General features: G+C 55.6%; 1 protein-coding gene across 2 annotated transcripts in view; it reads right to left on the bottom strand.

The window, feature by feature from the left end:
- Positions 1 to 3,282, bottom strand: part of FAM222A (family with sequence similarity 222 member A) — a 54,899-nt gene extending 51,617 nt beyond the window's left edge. The window contains exon 1 of one of the 2 annotated variants that reach the window (XM_078060868.1): positions 2,206 to 3,282. The gene's annotated coding sequence lies outside the window, so the exon portion shown is untranslated. The remainder of the gene's footprint in view (positions 1 to 2,205) is intronic. The other variant, XM_036085929.2, reaches the window with a different exon arrangement.
- Positions 3,283 to 19,614: the final 16,332 nt, after the last annotated feature.

The following is a 19,614-nucleotide window of genomic DNA, read 5'->3' as shown; positions in this document are numbered from 1 at the left end:
TATAAGGCCTCCCCTCCACCCGGGGGAGGGGGTGGGAAGATCTGGGGACTCTGGAGCCAAACCCCTGCAGCTGCCTGGCTGAGCACCTGAGCCTGTTTCCTCATCTGTAAAATGGGCCACGACGGCACATGAGCCACTCCAAGCGGGTCACTGAGATCCTCCTATACAATGCCTGGCACACAGGGAGACGCCGGGTAAGCTGGCATCCCCTCCTGCTCGTCGCCTGGTGCTATTGCCAAGCCCAGCGAAGGGAACAGAAGGAATTGCCCAATTCTGACAGCCTTTCCCTCCGCTTTGGCTGTGGAAGTGTAAATACTCCACGGAGAACCTCCAACTGCCTGTGTTTGTGGATCTCTGGCGCACACTCTGGGTTTGTTTCTAAACTGGGAAGCTTCGAGAGGCAGTGCAAACAGCCCTTCTGCCCACCTCTCCCACTTCTCCCCCCATCTGCTGTTGCTCTGTCCTTGGAAGCCTGTGTGTTTAACGACACCATTTCAGCTGGAAATATCATCTCCCTGCCAAGCCCCCAAAAGCAGCTCCACTGATATTTATTGACCTGTTAATCTAGCTAGAGAGCCTGGTAGGAGAAGAGAGAAAATGCTGGCTGCATAGAGACCGGGGCCTGGCTTCTCATGACCCCCCACACACTTCCCTCTGCTCTCACCCCACCCCACAACGAAGCAGTGCTACAGTTCTCTAACCTTTACCTCCAAATGTGATCACAGCACTTTCACCCACATCCGACAATAGTACCAATTGCTGGAAGGAACTCAGAAGAGGAATCAAAGAATGCAGCAGCAGGATACTGGCTGGGGGGGTTCTCTGGGCCTTCACAAGGCACAGGGCCAGTACTGGGGGTGTGGGGAAGAGAGCGCTGGTGCCTGACTCCCATCAAAGCTGGCCCCTGGCAGGGACACACTTTTTTCAGACCTTGGCACTGACGGGCCTGACTTGCCCTCCGTTCGCTTAATGAGCACCACACTGTGCCTGTCAAAATCATCTTAAACAGCAAAAGGGAAAGAGTGGGGCAGACGGGAGTCCGGGGTTGGCCAAGGCCCTTCATCCTGGGGTTGTGCAGCCGGGGAACCCCTGGACTTGAGGGGTAGCAGGCAGCAGCTCCTCTGCACCTTCCCTGGCTGGGGGAGCACACACTCTTTCCTGAGCAGAAGTGGCCTCTTTTAAGGCGCGGGGGTGGGGAGGGCATGCGGGGGTGGGGGTGCGGGGGTACATCTCTCTAGGGACCCTGGGAACTTCAGTCTGCTGGTTGGGTGTATAGTGGGGTTCAAGGAGGTGTCCTCCATAACATCCCTTTTGAAAGCATAAAGTTGCTCTGTTTGGCAGTCCTGAGCCCCCAGGCAGTGCCAGGCTATTTGGGCAAAGCTGAACACCTGTCCTTGGGGGGAGGAGCATCAGCAGGGACAGCTGGCCCTGCTTCCCTCCCCCACCTCATGGAAGAGCTGGGGATTTAGGTCAGAGGACTGCAGTTGAGGGTGGGGGGGGCGCGGAATCTGCCTTCACCCCTCCATTACCCAAAGACTTCCAGTCTCGCCCCTGGTTACCACGACCCCACCACCTCCGGCCCTGGGTCAAAGTAAGTCGCGTCGCCACGGCAACCCCAGTGACGTCAGAGGCCTGGAAGTGACGTCACGCTGTGGCCCCACTGGGGAACCCACCATCCCTGCGAGCTTTTTTGAGGAATGGGGGCTGTACGGGAGACCCTGCTATGATCTAGCCTTGGAGGACCCAATCCTCAAACGCAGCCACCTGCATGGCTGGGACTCCACATCCACCTCGGAGCTGATGTCCGCTGAGGATCTCAGAGGCTGCTTGGGAGCACCCCAAGGGTTCCATCCTGGGTGCCCTCCTCCTTGGCCCTCCAAGACGCGGGAGTTCCCAGGGAATTTTCGGATGACGGAGTAGCTACCTTTGTTGGCTTTAGGGGTGGGGTGACCTTTCCTCTCTGGCATACGCCTCAGCCTCGCCCGGGGCTCCGTGGAGTTCCCCAACGGGCCCCCAACCTCCACTCTGGCCGCTTGGCCGGTCTAGACAAGTTGTGTGTGAAAGGGAAAGGGCTGGGGGGGAGACGAGGAGCACCGCTGCTTCAGGATTCCCAACAGCTCAGGGCCCCTTTATTTCCGATCCGGCCGCCCCGACGCCAGGGAGTGCCCCCAGCTCCAGCCCGGAACCCCGCCCCGCGGAACTCACCAGATCAGCCAGGCCGTTGAAGGGCACCAGGTCTCAACGGCGACGACTCTCCGCTCGCCGGGTCGCAGCCATGCAGAGGTGGCAGAGGCTGCCTGAGGGAGCCCCCCTTGGGGGCCGATGCCTCTCTCCGGGTGGAAAGGGACGCTGTCGGTGAGGGTGATCCAGGCTCCGACCCGCGCCGTCCGAAGTCGGGGGTGGCGGGTCTGTCCGCTCAGCGTGGGTCGTGCCCGCCCGGGACCTGGGCCGTGCGGGCGCTCAGGCGGCGCATCCTCGCCAGGGCCTGTGCTCACCGCGTCCGGCGGGCGGCGCTGCGCCTCCCCTCGGGGTCCCGCTCAGGGCTGCAGCTCGGCCCGCGCCGCTCCCCGGGGCGCCCTCTCCGCCCGCGCCAGGAGCCCGGCGGCCGCGGCCCCTCTCGCCGGCCCCAGCTGCAGCCTGTCTTTGTTGCTTGCTCTCGCTCGACCGCCCGCCCGCGGCTCGCAGCCCCCCGGTCCGCCTGGGGATGGGAGGGGGTCGTCTCCTCCGGGGTTGCACGCACCTGCAGCGGCCCCGGCTCCTCGCCGGGCACACCGGCCCCCGCAGGTTGCAAAGAGAGGCGGTGAGAACGCACCGGCCCCTCCTCCTCCGAGCCCTGGGTGTGGGGGGAGGGGAAGCTGGAGAGCAGCGGCAGCCGCGGCGGCGGCAGCGGGCGGCGGAGGCTCGGATGCAGTCCCGGGGGCCTCTGCGCCGCGAAATAACCGGTCCGGGTGGCGCAGGGCGGACGTGGGAACGGCCCGGAGCACGGTACACCGGGCGTGCGAGCTCTCGAGCTGCAGCAGGGGCGGCGCGCGCCGGGCTCTCACGCGCCCATGGCCCCTGGCGGCGCGCAGGGGCTCCCGGGGCTCAGCCTCGCGCCGCCTGGCGCGCGCCGGCGCCTCACCTCGCCTCGCCTCAGGCCCAGGTGCCGCGCGCCGCGTCCCGCAAGCGGCGGGCCCGGCTCTTCACCTCCCTCGGCTGGAGCACGCAGCCTTTCCGCGGAGCCGCCGGCCCGGCCGTCCTGCCCGCTGCTCCGCTCCGGCCCGACTGACAGGCGCGAGCGCCGGCAGCGGCCGCGGCGTCTCGCCCCCCGCCCGCCCCCTAAGGTTCTGCCCAATCAGCGGCGGCCGAGAGGCGGTTACCAGGGTGACGCGGCGCCGCATCCTGCGGGGGGCGGGGCCGGGGGCCGCCACGCGCGCTTTTCGCGGCAAAATTCAAAGGCCGGCAGGGCGGCTCTCCAACCTCCTCCCCCAAGCTGGGGCGAGGCGGGACCGGCCTAGCGAGGACTGCAACTCCCGGCATGCAGGGCGCCGACGCCGGGCGGAGGGGCCCCGACTTGAGGCGCAGAGCATGCTGGTATTTGTAGTCCCTTTGTCGGGACCCAGAGGTGGCAAAACCAGTATCCTTTATTGAAACACATATCTGGGGCAAGGCACTATGCTAAGAGCATTAGCTGCATTGTTTCATTTAATCTTGAGAAGAACCCTATGAGGAATTTGTTAAAAATAAAAGCAAGCTAACACGTAATGAAGTACTCTGCCTAATGCTCACAACAACCCTGTGAGGTAGGTATTATCACCCCTATTTTACAGATGAGAAAACCGATATGGTAGGTACTATTATTATATTCCCAGCTTATAGAGGAAATTGAGGTTAAGAGATATGAAGTGACACTCTGTCCAGAGTGTTTTGCCCCAAGGCATATTTTTGGAAGTGAATGATTTTTGCGATCACATTTGAGATCTGTGGACCACTAACTATATACCCAGGCACTGTGCTGAGCTTTTTACAAAGTCCACCGCATGGTATCCACACCATATATATGGGAGGCAGGTCCTGGTATTCTCCTCCACTTAACAAACGGAGAAACTGAGGCACAGTATCACCTGGTGCCCAAATTTTGAATCCATCAAACTGTACTGCACCTTGCCTTTTACTTTCTAAGTAACTTCATAGGTTCTCAGTAGGTCTCTCTGATAGCCCATGAGTGGCCTGCTTAGCAGACCCATTTTACAGCTGGAGAAATTGAGTCCTGGGAGGGACAGTTCCCTCAGTTGCCATGTGTCCATCCCACAGCAAGTTGGGGAGCCAGCTTTGCAGGAAAGACTTCAGGATCCCTACAGAAATGCAAAGCCGCAGCCAGAACTCCTCTGACCACTCTCAGGCTATGTCTGTGTGACCCCGTGGAATCCCATGGAACTTGGGTGGGATTCCATCCTTGTCCTCGTTGGCTGTTGGCTTTGGACATTTACCTTCATGGCTCTGTGCCTCAGTTTCCTGTCTGTGTATCATAATTCCTATCCGAGGGGGTTGTTGGGTGGACAAAAAGTTGCTGGAAAGGATTCAGAACACACTAAGTGCTTAATAAATGCCACCTGTAGTCATCCAGACTTGGAAGGCTTTGAAGACCCTGGTGAGTGTACCCAGTGAGATGGGCTGCTTATAGGGGCGGGTGAGGGGGGGGTTGGCTAGCCTACTTTTAGGAGCCAACCCACCCCTACCCAGAGCCTGGGAGAGGTGCCCGCGGGGGAGCTCTAGGGCCGACCAAGTAGGCCACCCATCGTCTTATCTAGGGCAGGAGCATGCCCTGTTTCAGGCCCTAGAGCGGCTGCCACGAGTGCCATTCCCAGCAGCCCCCGGCTTCAGTGCCCTGCCCTAGTTCTCCCGGGCTGTCCCACCCAACCCTCTTGGAGTTGGGGTGGGGGTGGGGATTTACCTGGGAACTTGATCCAACCCCCAGCTGTTTCCTCTCGCTCTGCTCCAGGTGCCAGCAGCCAGAGCTGCTAGTGACGTCAGGGCGGGTCGCCCGGGCAATGTACTGGGTGGACCCAGGGTGTGGACAGGTGGGGAGAATATGGTGCAGGGCTCAAGCCAGGTACAGGGAGAGGAACGGCGACCACCAAAACCCTGGGAAGAAAGAGAGGGCAGGAAGTAGAGAAGAAGGCTGTGTGGCCACACCATCTATTTTCCGAAGTTTGGCATTTTTTCCATAGTCAGTTACCATGACTTGACACCTACTACATTCAGGGCACATGCTCAGTGCTGTTTATATCACATACTTCTATCTCCTTTTACCTTCACAGCACCCCATGGGAAGTCTATTCTATTACTGTCCACATCTTACAGCCGAGGAAGGCCATGTGATTCGCACAAGGTCACACAATGACAGAACCAGGGCCCAAATGCCAGAGCCTCTGATCTTGATTTATTGCACCCTGTGCCAGCCACTAATTGACTGGGTGTGGCCTTGAGGGCAGGTTTCCTCTCCTCTTTGGACCTCAGTTTCCTCTGTTGTAAAATGGAGGGTGGGACTTACGACCCAGCCATACCAATCAGGCTCTCGTGAGCTGGCACCCCTCCCCTGACCTGGTAGCTTCCAAAGGTCCCACTGTGGTTCCAATGTACAGCCAGGGGTTTAGAAGGTCTCAAAAGGCCCCTCCATCTCTGAAGGCCTGCGAGCTCATGATGAGCTAATGGGATTTCAGGCAGCGGCGGGCTGGAAGACAGCTATAGAGGTAGAGAGCTCAGTCTTCCTCTCATACCCGTCCAGGAAGGTGAACATCTTCATAGATGATCCGCCGCAAGCCTTCACTTATACTCTCCCACACTCACACTCACAGTGCCCACCTCCCTGAGGTCAGGCCCTCCTGTCCATGCCCCCCCCCGGCCCCCCAGTTCCCAGCCTTGATCCAGCCTCCCCTTGCTATGGTCATGTGCAATAACTCTGCATTATGTGAATGGAAACAGTGTCAAGATAGATTTGCCACGGTCCGCAGAACCACCAGGCAGGCCAGCGCTCGAATGCTGGCTCCAGCCAGGGGTTCAAGAGGCCCTGAGGGGGTTGGGGGACAGAGAGAACCTCAGTCCTCACTGTCCGTGTATCTCCTATATTTCAGCCTTGCTGAAATGCCTGCACATCCTCCCAGGTGTCTCTCTGACTTCCAGTTCTTTACCCATTCTGTCCGTATCAACTAGAATATCCTCCCTCCAGGTAGTTAACTCTTGCTCCTCCTTCAGATTTTAGCTAGGGTGCCACCTCCTCCGGGAAGCCTTCCCTGACTACTGCCCTCCAGGCTGGAGCGCTTCCCCCTTCATAGATGTATCTGGTCTGTTTTATAAGGGCCCACTTATTGGACAGTCTTCCCTACCAGCCTGAGGACTCGGAGAGGGCAGGGGCTGCATTTGAACTGTGTTAGCCCTAGCACAAGCCTGGTATACAGTCAGCACTCAATATTAAGTTTTTTTGAATTAATCTCTGAATCAATGAATAAATATGGCCCAGGTTTTCTTTGTAGTGGAAAAGCAGGGAGAGGAGGAGGAGTAGAATCAGACTGACTGGGTTTGAATCCTGATTCTTCAGGTTATTAGCCATGTGATTCATCTGCTCTGTGCCTTGGTTTTCCCCATCTGCAAAATGGGGTTAATTGTCACATAGGCACTGCTCAAGGGGTGTGGAGCCTGAAACTTTTGCTCCCACCCTCCCATGTATGTAAGGCTAGTCATGCCCGTTCCCTCTTTAAATCTGCTCATTCATTCATTCATTCATTCATTCAACATTTCCTAAGTACCTGCTTTGTGCCAGCCACTAGGGATGCAGCAGTGATCCAAACACAGTCCTTGACCTTGTGGGGCTCAAGTTTCATGGGGGGACAGATAAGACAACTAGCAGTTATCAGCTAGCTGAAAACATCCCAAATCTGGGGAGGGAAAGAGATCACCCAACAAATTCAACCCGAGGAGGTCCACACCAAGACACATAGTAATTAAAATGGTAACAGGGAAGGGAAAAGCACAGAGCCAGGCACCTGACCTAGCTGGTGGGCTGGTAATGGTGGAAAGGCTGATCAGTGGCCCTGTGAGAAATGACAGAAGGTAGCCAAGGGGAGGGGTGAGGGGAAGAGTGGTCTTGGCAGAGGGAATCGCCAACGCAAAGGCCTAGTGTCCCAAGTGAGGGGGCTGTGAATGTCCCAAGAGTAGAGGTGGTCAGAGTCTGAGCTGGGCTGGGGAGGGGGGTGGGGAGGCAGAGACTGAGTCTTTGTCCTGGTGGGGGGAGCAGGCCTGCCCCAGCCTCCCTCCCCAGCCCCCACCTGCCTCACCTGCCCTTGTTGCCATAATCTAGGCCAGAGCCTGGAGGGAGCCGAGCCCCCATTGGTGCACACCATGTAGGTTTTTCAGAGATAATTTAATCAGAGCTATTAATAAGCAGAAAAGAAAGAGCTCTTTATGCTCCTCCTGGAGAAAAGGGGAAAGAAGCAGCACGTGTAACCTTGTTATTCACCCAGCCCTGCCCCCCAGTACCTGGAGCCTCTCTCTAGGGCAGGCCCAGGGAGATGGGGCCAGGAGCCCAGGGGAGGGAGGGCCAAGGAGGCCCACATAGCCTCAGGGACTGGCCCCTGCCCCACTCACCTCTAGCCACTTTGGCCTCCTCTTAATTGCTGACAGATGCCAAACTGTTTCCCCCCTGAGCCCTTTGGCCAAGCTGTTCGCTCTGCCCAGAACACTCTTCCTTCCGCTCTTTGCACAGCTGGCTCATTATCATACTTTAGGTCTCAGCTCCAATGTCACCTCCTCTGAGAAGCCCTTCCTGACCACCCCATCTACAGTTATTCTCCCCAGAGGCCCCTTCTTTGCCTGCCCTCTGCAGCGCTTATTATTGTCGACAACTCCCTGCGCACTTGTGGATTGACGTGTTTATTTTCTGTCTCCCTGTCTCTCTGGTCAGCTCTGCGGGCAGGGGTTGGGGTGGGGGGAGGACTCCTGGTCATCATCTTCGGCGGTGCTGTATCGCCATGACCTCAAGTGATCATGTGCGCACAGTAGGTTCTAGGTCGATATTTGTTTATGGAATTGGAGAAGGTTCAAGATGCCTGGGGAGTTGGGATAGCAACCAGAAGGTGGTGGGGTCCCTTCCACCTGGGAGAACCCGAGAGAATCTAGGAATTGTTAAATCCCCTTATTTCATCCCTGGGGATCAGGAGGCCCAGAGAGGGGAAGGCACTTGCTCAAAGTCATGCGGTAAGTTTGGGCCCGAGGTGGGACTTGAGCCCAGAGCCCTCTTGGGGCACACAGTTTCATCTGAGTCTCATCTCACATACCAGCTCTGTGTCGAGGGGGATTCTGAGGCCAGACCCAGGCTCAGAAGGGAACGGTGCTGTGCTGCCATCGATTAGTGATGTCTGCTGAGTCAGCAGCAGCTGGAGGCTATTCCTGTGAACAGGAGTCTGAAAGAGCACTGGACTGGGAGTCTGGGATTTCTTTCCTTCAATCAGCACCACCCTCTTGTCTTGGGACCCTTCTAGATAAGCCAGGCAGCTCCCCTGGGCTTCAGTTTCCTCAACTGAAAGTTGGGACTACTTACCGTGGCCCTGCCTATTACAAGGAAGGACTGTAATGAGAAAATGGGGATAACATTTCCAAAAGCATCGAACGGGCTCTACAAAAGGTAATCAATGATGACTCGTGTAAAATAAAGTGGCAACAGTAATAGGGATACGCACCTAGCGAGGCCCCACTACGGGCCAGGCACCATCCCAGGTACTTCTGCTCCGTGATCTGTAAACCTCACAGCAAGCCCATGGAGGGGAACCACTGGCCTGTGTCACAGATGTGGACCCTGAGGCTGACGTCAGTGGCCCTGCTTGAGGTGGCACGGAGCTCCTGGGGGGGCGGCACCCGGATGTGAACACTGATGGGTCTCCCTGATAGGTTTCTGACTTAGCTGGAGGCCTTAACACACAGGAAACAGTGACCGGATGTGGGGGTGGTCCCCATGACCCCCCACAAGGTTGATCTCTGCTCTTCTGGCCCCGCTGGGCCTGGTTCTCCCAGGCTCTGAGTGGCAGGGAGATTTCCAGAGGATTAAACCCAGCCTGCCCTGCCTCCCCACCCTGGCCTGGAAAGGCCAACAGGCCCTCCCAGGCCCGCCTGGCAGAGCTCCTTTTGTACAAAAAGTTATTGACTTATCAAGGTTAAAATACATTCAGCGCAGGCCAATAAAACAGGGATACCGCCGCATCCCGGCTGTCATGCGCGGCCTGGTTTTCATGGCAACAGGCTCTCTTCTCAGGCTCCCTTCTGCACATGAAACTGTTCAGTTGTGCAAAGTTCAGGCGTTACATAAACAGGGAGTTAACAACAGCGGCAGAAATCAATGTCTGGCCAGGCATGGCCTGGGGAGATAGCATTGATTGGGCCCTACGCTGTCGATAGGCCAAGTCCCTGCTTTCTGCCCGGTTGCCTTGAGCTCCATCCCGCAGCCCCAGCCCCTGGCTCAGACCCAGAGAGGAAAGGTGCCTCCGCCCTGGTCCCGGAGCCCCTTTCTGGCTGGGATCCAGCAGGGAGGGGATCTGCTAAGCTGTCTGCCACTGTTTTGTAAACCATTCTATGGTTCAGAGATGCCATTCCGTTGCCTTAAAATAAGTTCACCCCATTGTTAATAGAAAAAGCATCCCTCTGCCTTTTGAGCCATCCTCGTGACAAGGGACGATCCCATTGTCTCTATGTTTAGCCATAAAAAACCACCCATCTGTCAAGATATGCTCCAATCAGGTCAAATGGATCAGGATATGAAACCACATGGGCTGGGTGACCTGGGATAAGTCACTTCATCTCTCTGAGCCTTGGCTTCCTGTTTATTGAGAGTAACAGCACCAACTTCATGGGGGTAGGGAGGAAGAAGTGAGGGGACACGTGTGAAGCCCCTTACTTAGGGCCCGTGTCAGGAAGCTAACCCTCTGCGTCTCTCTTCTACTACACGTTCCAACAGACACCTAGATGGGGCAGAAAGAAACAGGGAATGAGGAAGTGATATTTGGGCTCAAATCCCAGCTCCTCTGCTAGCTGTGTGACCTTAGGCAAGTCACTTGACCACTCTGAGCCTGGGCATTCATTCCCTTATATAGTATAGAAAAAGCGCCTTCACAAGAGTAAAGAAGAACAAAACAAGCTCACTGTTCTGGGCGTGCAGAAGGTGACCCGTAAAGAGTCATCAAATCAGATCCTTCCTCCAGTGTTCCAACATCAGATCTACCCACCCTCAGAGAACAGCAGCTCTCATGGGATTTCTCTCAGGAAAGGGAAGGTTCCAGAGGAAAGAGTTATCTGGAAGGTTCTTAAGGACAGGGGCCAATGTTTGTTCATCTTTGTGTGGTCAATGTTTGGTGCAAAGCCCAGGTCTACAGTAAGATCTCCGTGCGTGTTTGCTGAACAAAGTTAAACTCATCCTGAGAGCTGACTAGGCCTTCTCCATCTGGCATGGGATACCGTGGAGACAGCGGGATGGCTAGGATGATTTAGGATGGGTTTGGGGGTGCTTCTCGCCACACTGGGTCTGGCACGGACAGCCAACTCAACTGCTGAAATTCATACCTCCTTCCATGGGATGAAATGGGTACTGGGAAGCAGGGCCCAGCGGGAGTGTGTAGCTCGCGGCCACATTTCTAGGCAGGGCGGAACGAGTAGCTTTTGCCACTGAACTGTGAGCAAGCACAGTGTAAGAAGTGATTATGCCTCTCGTACACAAGTTTTCTCTTCTGCCCCGGGGCAGACGATTGACCTTTTCTGGCATAGAGCAGAACCAAAAGATGGATGGAGCCTGGGTCCTTAACTCACTCGTGGAGGAAATTTGCCCACCTGTTGACCAACAACACAGGCTTTGGACTGTTATATGAGAAATGGACGTCTGTCGAGTTGCACCAATAAGATGCCAGGGATTGTTTGTTACAGCAGTCATGGTGCTGTTACAAAATCACAGGGCTTCCCCGAAGGGACTCAGAGCACCGCCCCCCTCTCCCTGCTGCCCCCAAACGCACACACATCAGTGCAGTCCTCTCCAAGCCATGAAATTTTACAGAGCTGAGAGGAGACCCTTAATTAATAAAGCAAGTACATGAATGGGAGAATCCAGGTGGTGGATATTTAAGTGTTCATTGTAAATGTCTTTCAACTTAGCTGTATGTTTGAAATGTTTCATAATAAGATGATTGAAAAAAATATCTATTCCGATAGTTTCAAAATCTTCCAAGGAACCTTAGGGCTTTAGGAAGATGTGTCAGGGACCACTAGTTATGGTGGGGGTGGGCAGAGGAAGCTGGAAAAGGGAGAGCTCTGGGGTCCCCACTATCGCTCTCTGCCCCACCCACTTCAACTAGAGCTCGGTCCATTTCCTCGCTTTTTGATATTGGAGTTCTGCATGTGATTTTAATTTGAGAAAAGGTTTCCACTGCTCTGACAATAAAAGACTGAAAGCCACTGAGTTCAATCCTCTGGGGGTGATTGATGGGGAATGTGAGGTTCTGAGCGGGAAGAGACTTGCACCAGGTTGCACGGTGAGCCAGTGGCTGGGCAGAAATTCACACCCAGGTCTTCTGGTTCCCAGGACAGTCATTCTCCATGGCTTTCTGGAGGTTCTCCGGGCGTCTCCACCCTGGGGGCTGCTTGGAGGCAAAGAGGGTGGGTGTGGCACCAGACAGGGCTCCTTCATATCCTGCACCCTCCAGCCAGAGCCCTCTCTGCCTTCGGCTGTCTTCTATGTTGGGGTCCAAGGTATTTGACCTAAGCGTTCTGCAGGTGGGGAGTGACTGCCTGGGAGGTGGTGGAGGGGGGCCCTGGAGAGGACTTCAGTGGGGCCAGGAGTTTCCTAGAGTGGGACCCTCCCCCTCCATCCCCACACCACCCCCTTCTCTCTAACTATGGGGAGAAAATGGATGCGGGGAGGCAGGGCTGGGACAGACCACTCAGGAATGATGGATTTGGGCCCTGACCACAAGCCCCCAGGGTCATCCAGGGCCATGGGCAGAGGTGAGAGGTCAGCCAGCCAGGGCAGGTGGATCAGTAAGGGCCAGGGCCAGGGAGTCAGCTTGGGAGTCTGAGGGCTAGTGATGGAAGGGGTGGGGTATACCCTAACTCTGGAACTCTTCTAGTACCAGCTGTCGTATTCATTCATTCACTCATTCACTCATTCATTGATTCTATTCCAGCGTGCCAGGCTTGGGCTGGGCACTGGAATTCCAGGAGAAATAGGCACCTTTCCTGCAGGGAGAGGGGCAGCAGGGCAATGAACAGTGCCACCTCACCCTGCCCCAGCGAATGATCGGTCACATGTCCTTGGGCAGGTCCCATCATCCCTCAGAGCTTCAGTTTCCCCCGTTTAGAGAATGAGGATAATTGTAGTTCCAAACCGACAGTGTGTGTGACGCATGGGGCACAGAGCTCGGTGCAGAGAAATGGCAACCCTCCTCCCCAGACTGCCGATCAGAAGAGAAGAGTCACGTTACCCCATCTGGACTGTTTCCAGGGAAGATGGGTATGGGTTCAAATCTTGACTCCACATAGTAGCTCTGTGACCTTGGGCCAAATCATTTCCCCTCTCTGGACCTTGGTTTTCTCTTCTGTAAGATAAGCATAGTAATAATAGTAACTTCCTTATCTGATGGTTGTGAGGTTTCAACGAGTTAGCATATGAAAGCATAGGGGCACCGGGCTGGCTCAGTCAGTGGAACGTGCCACTCTTGATCTCGGGGTCATGAGTTTGAGCCCCACGTTGGGTGTGGAGCCTACTTAAAAAAAAACTGGGGGGCACCTGGGTGGCTCAGATGGTTAAGCGTCTGCCTTCGGCTCAGGTCATGATCCCAGGGTCCTGGGATCGAGCCCCACATCGGGCTCCTGGCTCAGCAGGGAGCCTGCTTCTCCCTCTCCCTCTGCCTCTCTCCCTGCTCATGCTCTCTCTCTCTCTGTATCTGTGTCTCAAATGAATAAATAAAATCTTTAAAAAAAAATTTTTTTTTTAAATATATATACATACTTACACAGAGAGAGAGGGAGAGGGAGGGAGAGAAGGAGACTCTATCACAGCAGTAATAATATCGGTGAATATCAGCCTAGTGCTAGAAGAGACCTTGCAGACCGTCTAAACCTAGCCTGGTGCCTGTATGCCAAGTCTGACCCATCCGGAGGGAATGCCCAGAGCTCTGGCTTGGATTGGCTTTGCTCTCCCCTCCAGGCTCAATGAGAACAGTACTGCAGTCGATTAGCAATGCCTGCCGTGGTCGAGGGTGGGGAGAGTGACAGAAGGCATGCCTTCTACTAGCCATTCCCGTGCTGGCGCAAGCCCTCCCCTTGTACAGGTGGGGAAACTAAGGCTCAGAGAAGAAAATAAGACTTGCTCAAGGCCACACAGAGAGTCACAGACATGGCTCCTGTGCCCGCCTTCCTGATTCCTCACTGGGCCCTGGTCTATGTCATTTAATCCTGTGGAGAAAAGTCATTATTTCTCCATTACATTTCTCAGCCTGTTTTCTGGAAGGGAGTTAATTGATTTAAACTTTTCCAGGATGATCTCCCTCCTCCCCGCCTCCCCTGGGCCCCCGATTCTATTATGGCTCTGCCTCTCGGAAATGAGTAGGTGGCGTCTGTGAGGACAGGCACAGGTCTCTAGGCAGGGCCTCCAAGCGGGTGTGAAGGGTGTGGACCATGCCTGGGGCTGGGTCTTCTGGGGACCTCCACAGTTAATGACAGTGACTGCCAGGATTCGAGCGTGCGGTGCTCCTCCTCCTCATAGCAGCTCCCTCTTAAGCTGTGTGCTAGGTGTGGCTCAGAGCATGTGGCTGGTCACATCCACCTAATTTACAGAAGGGGAAACTGAGGCACAGGGATGGTCCCAGACCTGGGATTCAAACACACGACCGCCTCGCCCCGAATTCTTTGTTCTCTACTATCTATAATCACTGCCTCCTTGGCTCTTGTCAAAATCCGGTCACCCCAAATGCTCTTTCAGATTCTCCCTGTGGCTTGGCTGAGGGGTGATCATTGACACCCCATTTGATGGATAAGGAAATCGAGGCCAAGCCGGGGGGGATGGGGTGGGTGATGATGGATCCTGAGCCGCACGGCGGGGGGGCGGGGGGGCAAGGCTCTGTCTTTGTCTGCCCCTGTGGGGAAGCAGCAGAACAAGAGAGGCTCAGAGTGGGGCTGGTGTGGCGGTCCTCCTGGCTGATTCATCTTCCAAGCTGGAATATTTATTTATGCACCCCATTTAATCAGGATATGCCGTAATTAGCGGCAGATTTGTGCCTCCTGCCTGTGGTATTATTTATTTCGGGTTCTGGGCGGCCACTTCCCTGGGCTGAGTGTGCACTGGGCCTGGATTTCAATCAGATGGGGCCATGGCAGAGCTGTCCCAGGGGACCTCACGGTGGCGATGCCCCCCTCGGAATGATAAATGAGCCCGCAGACAGCAGCAATGCTGCCCAGCTGCTCTGGGGGGCTGGCGTGTGTCGGGTGGGGAAGGGGTGTTCACACCAGTCCCAGGATCCTGTCACCGAGGAGCTCCCCCTCCCCCAGTGCCAGACAATAGCCTGGCATCCCCAGCCTCAGAAAGAAACAACCAAGAGAGACAGCACCATGCAGACCCCACCACTGTCCTGCTTCTGGAGTCCCAGGGCTTCCGGAAGCAACTTGGAACCTGTCCCTATTTCTGGCTTGGTTCACATTTTTACCTCGTCGTCTCTTGGCCTTGACGGTGAGGAATACACTCTTCTCCTCGCAGCCCCCATGGCTCAGAAGTTCCTTCTGCTGTCCAACTTGAGTCAAGGTAAAAGCATCTGCAGCTCTGTCCCCCAGGTGATCCCACGAAGGCCACCCTCTGTCGCTGTCTAGAAGGAGGCAGAAGATACAGGAAGGATGGTGAATGTGGGCGGGGGTTCTTTGGACGCTAAAGGGAGTGGAACAGAAATAAAAGCTCGCCTTTATTGATTTGGCCACCTGTGCTAAGTTTGGGTGAGTTTCTTAACCTCTCGGTCCCTCTATTTGCTCAACCGTAAAATGGGGATAACAGGGCGCCTGGGTGGCTCAGCTGGTTAAGCGACTGCCTTCGGCTCAGGTCATGATCCTGGAGTCCCGGGATCGAGTCCTGCATCGGGCTCCCTGCTCGGCAGGGAGTCTGCTTCTCCCTCTGACCTTCCCCCCTCTCATGTGCTCTCTCTCTCTCACTCTCTCAAATAAATGAATAAATAAAATCTTTAAAAATAAATAAATAAATAAAATGGGGATAACAGCAGGAGCTACCTCCTGAGATTACTATGAAGGTTAAGAGTAAATACACTCAGAGCCCTTAAAAAGTACCCGACACACAGTAGGTGCTCAGTAATTGTGCACTCTTGTTATTATTTGGTGGTTAATTATTACACTAACCTGGCAAGTCAGGTCCACACCATTTTACAGATGAGAAAAACAAGGCCAGTGCCCAGTGCCTTACCCACGAGATGGCCCTCACTGTCCTCATTTTACAGCAGGGGGTGGGCGGACCAGGGTCTGGAACACCAGGGAGCCCCTCCCGGGCTGCATCTAGCATGGTGAGGGCTCTGTGGATGGTCCCCTCCCCGGCTTTGCCCTGGGACTCTTCCGGAAGGTGGAGACAGAGGTACTGACCTCACTGGGTGCTTTGGGAATCAAGCAAAGGCATCTACGGGAGGCACCCAGCACGGGCCTGGCAGGGAGAGAAGCCCGGTCCGGGGTGTGAAGCTCGTATTCCGGCCACAGAGGAGCTGAGGCCTAGGGTTGGCTCAGACGTGCTCCAGGCGAGTGTTTGCTGAGTGTGTAAAATGATCACAGCGAAGTTGGCACAGCTCCCGGGGGTCCGATGCCAATTAGGCCAAATGCCCACAGGGGGATCCTGTTGTTGCTGGCCTAGTTGGGACGGGGTTTGTGGCCGAGCTTCCGCCAGGGACCGCTGCTTCCAGGCCAACTGCCCTAATGAGGTCAGTGAGAGATGAGGCTGTAGCAGGTGTGGGGGGGCCTGCACCTGGGTCTCGTTCTGCAGATGAGGAAATTGAGACTCAGCAAAGACAGGTGACTTGCTGGGGTGGGGGCACAGGTTGTAAACCCTGGAGGCTGTGGGAGGGCCGTGATACACAGCTCCCTGATGCCCATATCCACCAAGTTGCTCCAGATCCAAAGTAGTCTTTGCTGTGTGGCCTTGGGCAAGTTACTCAACCTCTCTGAGACTCTCTGGCCTCAGGTGCCATAATGGGAATACAACCTGCCTGGGGATGGGCATGGGGGCATGGTGGGTGTGAGAAGCACCCTGCTGCTCAGAGGATTCTGATCTTGAAACGGAACAAAGGAGTTTTGTGGGGGAGGTCCCTTCTGTGTCTATACCCTGTCCCTTCTCACTTTTCCCAGGCTGTTCCCTCTGCCTGAAATGCCCTTCCCTAACTTCTCCTCATTGTTTGGGTCCCAGCCCAACTGTCACCTCCACCAGGAAGCTCTCTCGCTGCCCCTCCTCCACATATGGGTTGAGTTTCACTTCTGTGCTCCCTGGGCTCTCCTTGATCACATTGGACTGTGTCACCTGCTTCCTCGCCATCAGTTTTTGGGGGATCAGGGACCCCAATTATCTGGTTTACACTGCAGCCCTGGTGTTCAGCATGGGGCCTGGCACATGGTAGGTGCTCATAAACGTTTGTGTGTGTGTCCCCCTAAAATTCATATGTTGAAAACCTAACGCCCAAGGTCATGGTAGTAGTGGGAGGTGGGGCCTTCGGGAAGTGACAAGGTCCTGAGGGCCGAGCCCTCGGGAATGAGATCTGTGCCCTTAGAAAAGAGGCCCCAAGAGCTCCCTCACCCCTTTAGCCACATGAGGACACAGTGAGAAGTCTGTGACCTGAAAGAGGGCCCTCGCCCGACCGCGCTGGTCCCCTGACATCGGACATCAAACCTCCAAAACTATAAGAAACAAGTTTCTGTTGTTTATCAGCCCCGAAGCTCTGCTAATAGCAGCCTGAACAGAGTAAGACACATGCCCGCCTCTCCCAGTTCAACCTGGGTCCCCTCTTGGCAGAGAACCAGCAAGCTGGCAGCTAGAATGACCACAGCTCAACTCGAATCCCCGTCTCAGACGCCGCACGGATGGAAAGCCAGGTTCTCAGCTCTGGGAGCTCAGTGGCTCCTGAAGCTGCCGTGTGTACTTAGGGACGACGCTAGGATGGGGCAGGGGGATACATGCAGGCATGGTCTGTCCCACAGCTGCGCCTCCTCACCCAAGGGAGGGCCCTGGCATCAGCTCCCAGTGTGCAGGCTCCAGGGACCCTCATCATCTGGCAAGCCTCTTCCTCCTTCCCCTTCCTCACGGGTGCTCCGCTCTCCCTATGGAAATTTCCACTGGGAGAAGAGCCGAGAGTATCCACGGTCATTTACGGAGCACCTACTACGGACCAGGCTCTGGCTGTTCCTGCCCTCATGGGATCCTTCCCACTGCCCCCTGTTTTACAGGTAAGGAAACTGAGACTCAGGGAGGGAGAACAGAGACCCCAAAACATGCAGCTGCGAAGTACTGGACCCAGGACTTGAACTCACATCCTCCCCACCCCACCTCTGGAAACAGCATCACTTTGAGTGATGGCTCTGTGGCCCCTCTGATGTCACAGAAAATATAAATCAAAACCCCCCTCCCAACTGGGGACCTGGGGCATGAGGGCAGAAGGGGAGGTTATTTTGGGGGGAGTGAGAGCCAGACAAAGAAAAGCAGCCCCCTGGAGAGACCAATGATTAGGATTATTGCAGCCTGATTAACAGTAATAATCACCCAGGAGAGGTTTTGAGCCCACCAAGGCCTCCCAACACCTGTCTTAGGACGAGTTCAAAATGTAGCTCCATTTTACAGATAAGGAAACTGAGGCTCAGGAAGGTGAGGTGGTTTTTTGGAAGGCACCCAGCTTGGAAGTGGCAGTGCTGTGATTTGAATCCCAGTAATGTCCGAGCTTATGCTCCTTGGCCAGGGGCATTGTCTGGAGATAATCAGGAAACGTTTGTTGACTGACTGACTGACTGACTGAAGGAAGGAATGATTTAATGACTGAATGGCCAGCTCTAGGATGCCTACCGGGGGCTGGCAGAGGCTTGAGAGGAAACTCCAAGTCCAACCCAGGCCCCTCCCGAGCTCCCACGGGGCCTTGCCTCCCACAGGGCGGAGGTGGGTGGCCATCCGGTGGCAGAACAGGGTTAGGGGCCTGACGCCCCACCCAGCCTCCATCCTGCCCCTGAATGCTCACACTGTTTGTGACTTATTGTTTAACTTTACAAGCTCCTTGGCTTTTATGAGGGTTATTTATAAAGCTCTGGGCTTTGATCCGCAGCATAAAAAGCAAACTCCTGTGTCTGAAAATGTCACCAGGGATTAGGGAGCCTTTGAAGTTTCCTCCCTCCAGGCAGCACCCGCCCAGTTTTCCCTCCAAAGAGCCTCTCAGCCTGGGAGCCCTGGCCAGGGCCTGGGGACCCTCCTTTGGGGTGGAAGTGGTCCCCTGTCCTGATGACTGACAGGTAGGGGGTCCCCTCCCCACCCCCGGAGCACTCCACCCAACTGGGCACTGTTCCCAGTTCCAGTCAGGACTGTGCCTTCCTGATCTCCAGATGTTGGCAACATCTGTCTCTCACGTTTATGGACAGCCAGAGGCTGCTCTCGCATTCCTGAGCCCAGGAGTAGGGACTGTGGGGGTTTTAAAAAAATGGATTATTATTACTGGCTTATTAGGAGGGAGGGGGGCAGGGAATATAAATAGGCAGGTAGGGTAGAAAGAACAGCTCTCAGTGAGGCAGGTGGCTATCCCCTCCCTCCTAGCCCTGGGGTGGAACCTTCTCCCCTGCCTGCTAGAGAGGGGCCCCTCATTTGTTTCTCCCCTTCTCTTCAGTCAGGTGACAGCTGGGGTAGTTTAGGCTTGTTCATGGCAGGGGGGCAGGGGAGAGAGGGACCCCAGTAGCCAGTCTAGAGAAGCAGCAGTGTTCCCTGCTCCCCGCCTGCTTGCCAGAGGGAGGAACAGGATGACCCGGCCTGGGTTCATTCAAACATTCCCAGTGGCCTGAGTGTGTCTAGGACTTCCCCACCCCCCCTCCCTGGATCTTGCGGGACCTCCAAGCACCTCAGTAGCGAGCCAGCGTGGAGGTGAAATTGCAGCTTGTCCCCGCTCTGAGCTGTGTGAGCTCAGGCAAGCCCTTGCCCTCTCTGAGCTGCCTTTGCCCTATTTCCAAAGTGGGGGGCTTCATACAAGGTCATTCCCAGGAGCATGGGGGATGCTTGGTAGCCCTGGAAGGAACCAGTCCTGTCTTCCTTCTTCAGACCCAGAGAGGGCGAAGCTGGGGCCCCAACAAAGAGAATCTTCAGCCAAAGCCCTCTGTCTGGCTCTCTGCCCAGCTTTCTCCCAGACCCAAGGCCTGGCCTCAGCTGGTGGAGGAGGCGGCGGCCATGACCTTCCATGGTGCTGGTCTCACTGCCACCATCTTTACCTAAAAGCTTTTAAAGGTCACGGAGGAGGGAAAGTGGCTCCTCCGTCTGTGGGGGGAAGGCAACAACGTGGCAGCGGGTATGTGCAGGGCAGGGGGCTGAGTGCGTGAGGGTGAGGGAGCCGG

Source organism: Halichoerus grypus, chromosome 13, assembly GCF_964656455.1.
Source record: "Halichoerus grypus chromosome 13, mHalGry1.hap1.1, whole genome shotgun sequence".
Lineage (NCBI taxonomy): Eukaryota > Metazoa > Chordata > Mammalia > Carnivora > Phocidae > Halichoerus > Halichoerus grypus.
The sequence above is the reverse complement of the archived record's forward strand: the minus strand, read 5'-3'. Positions and strand labels throughout refer to the sequence as shown.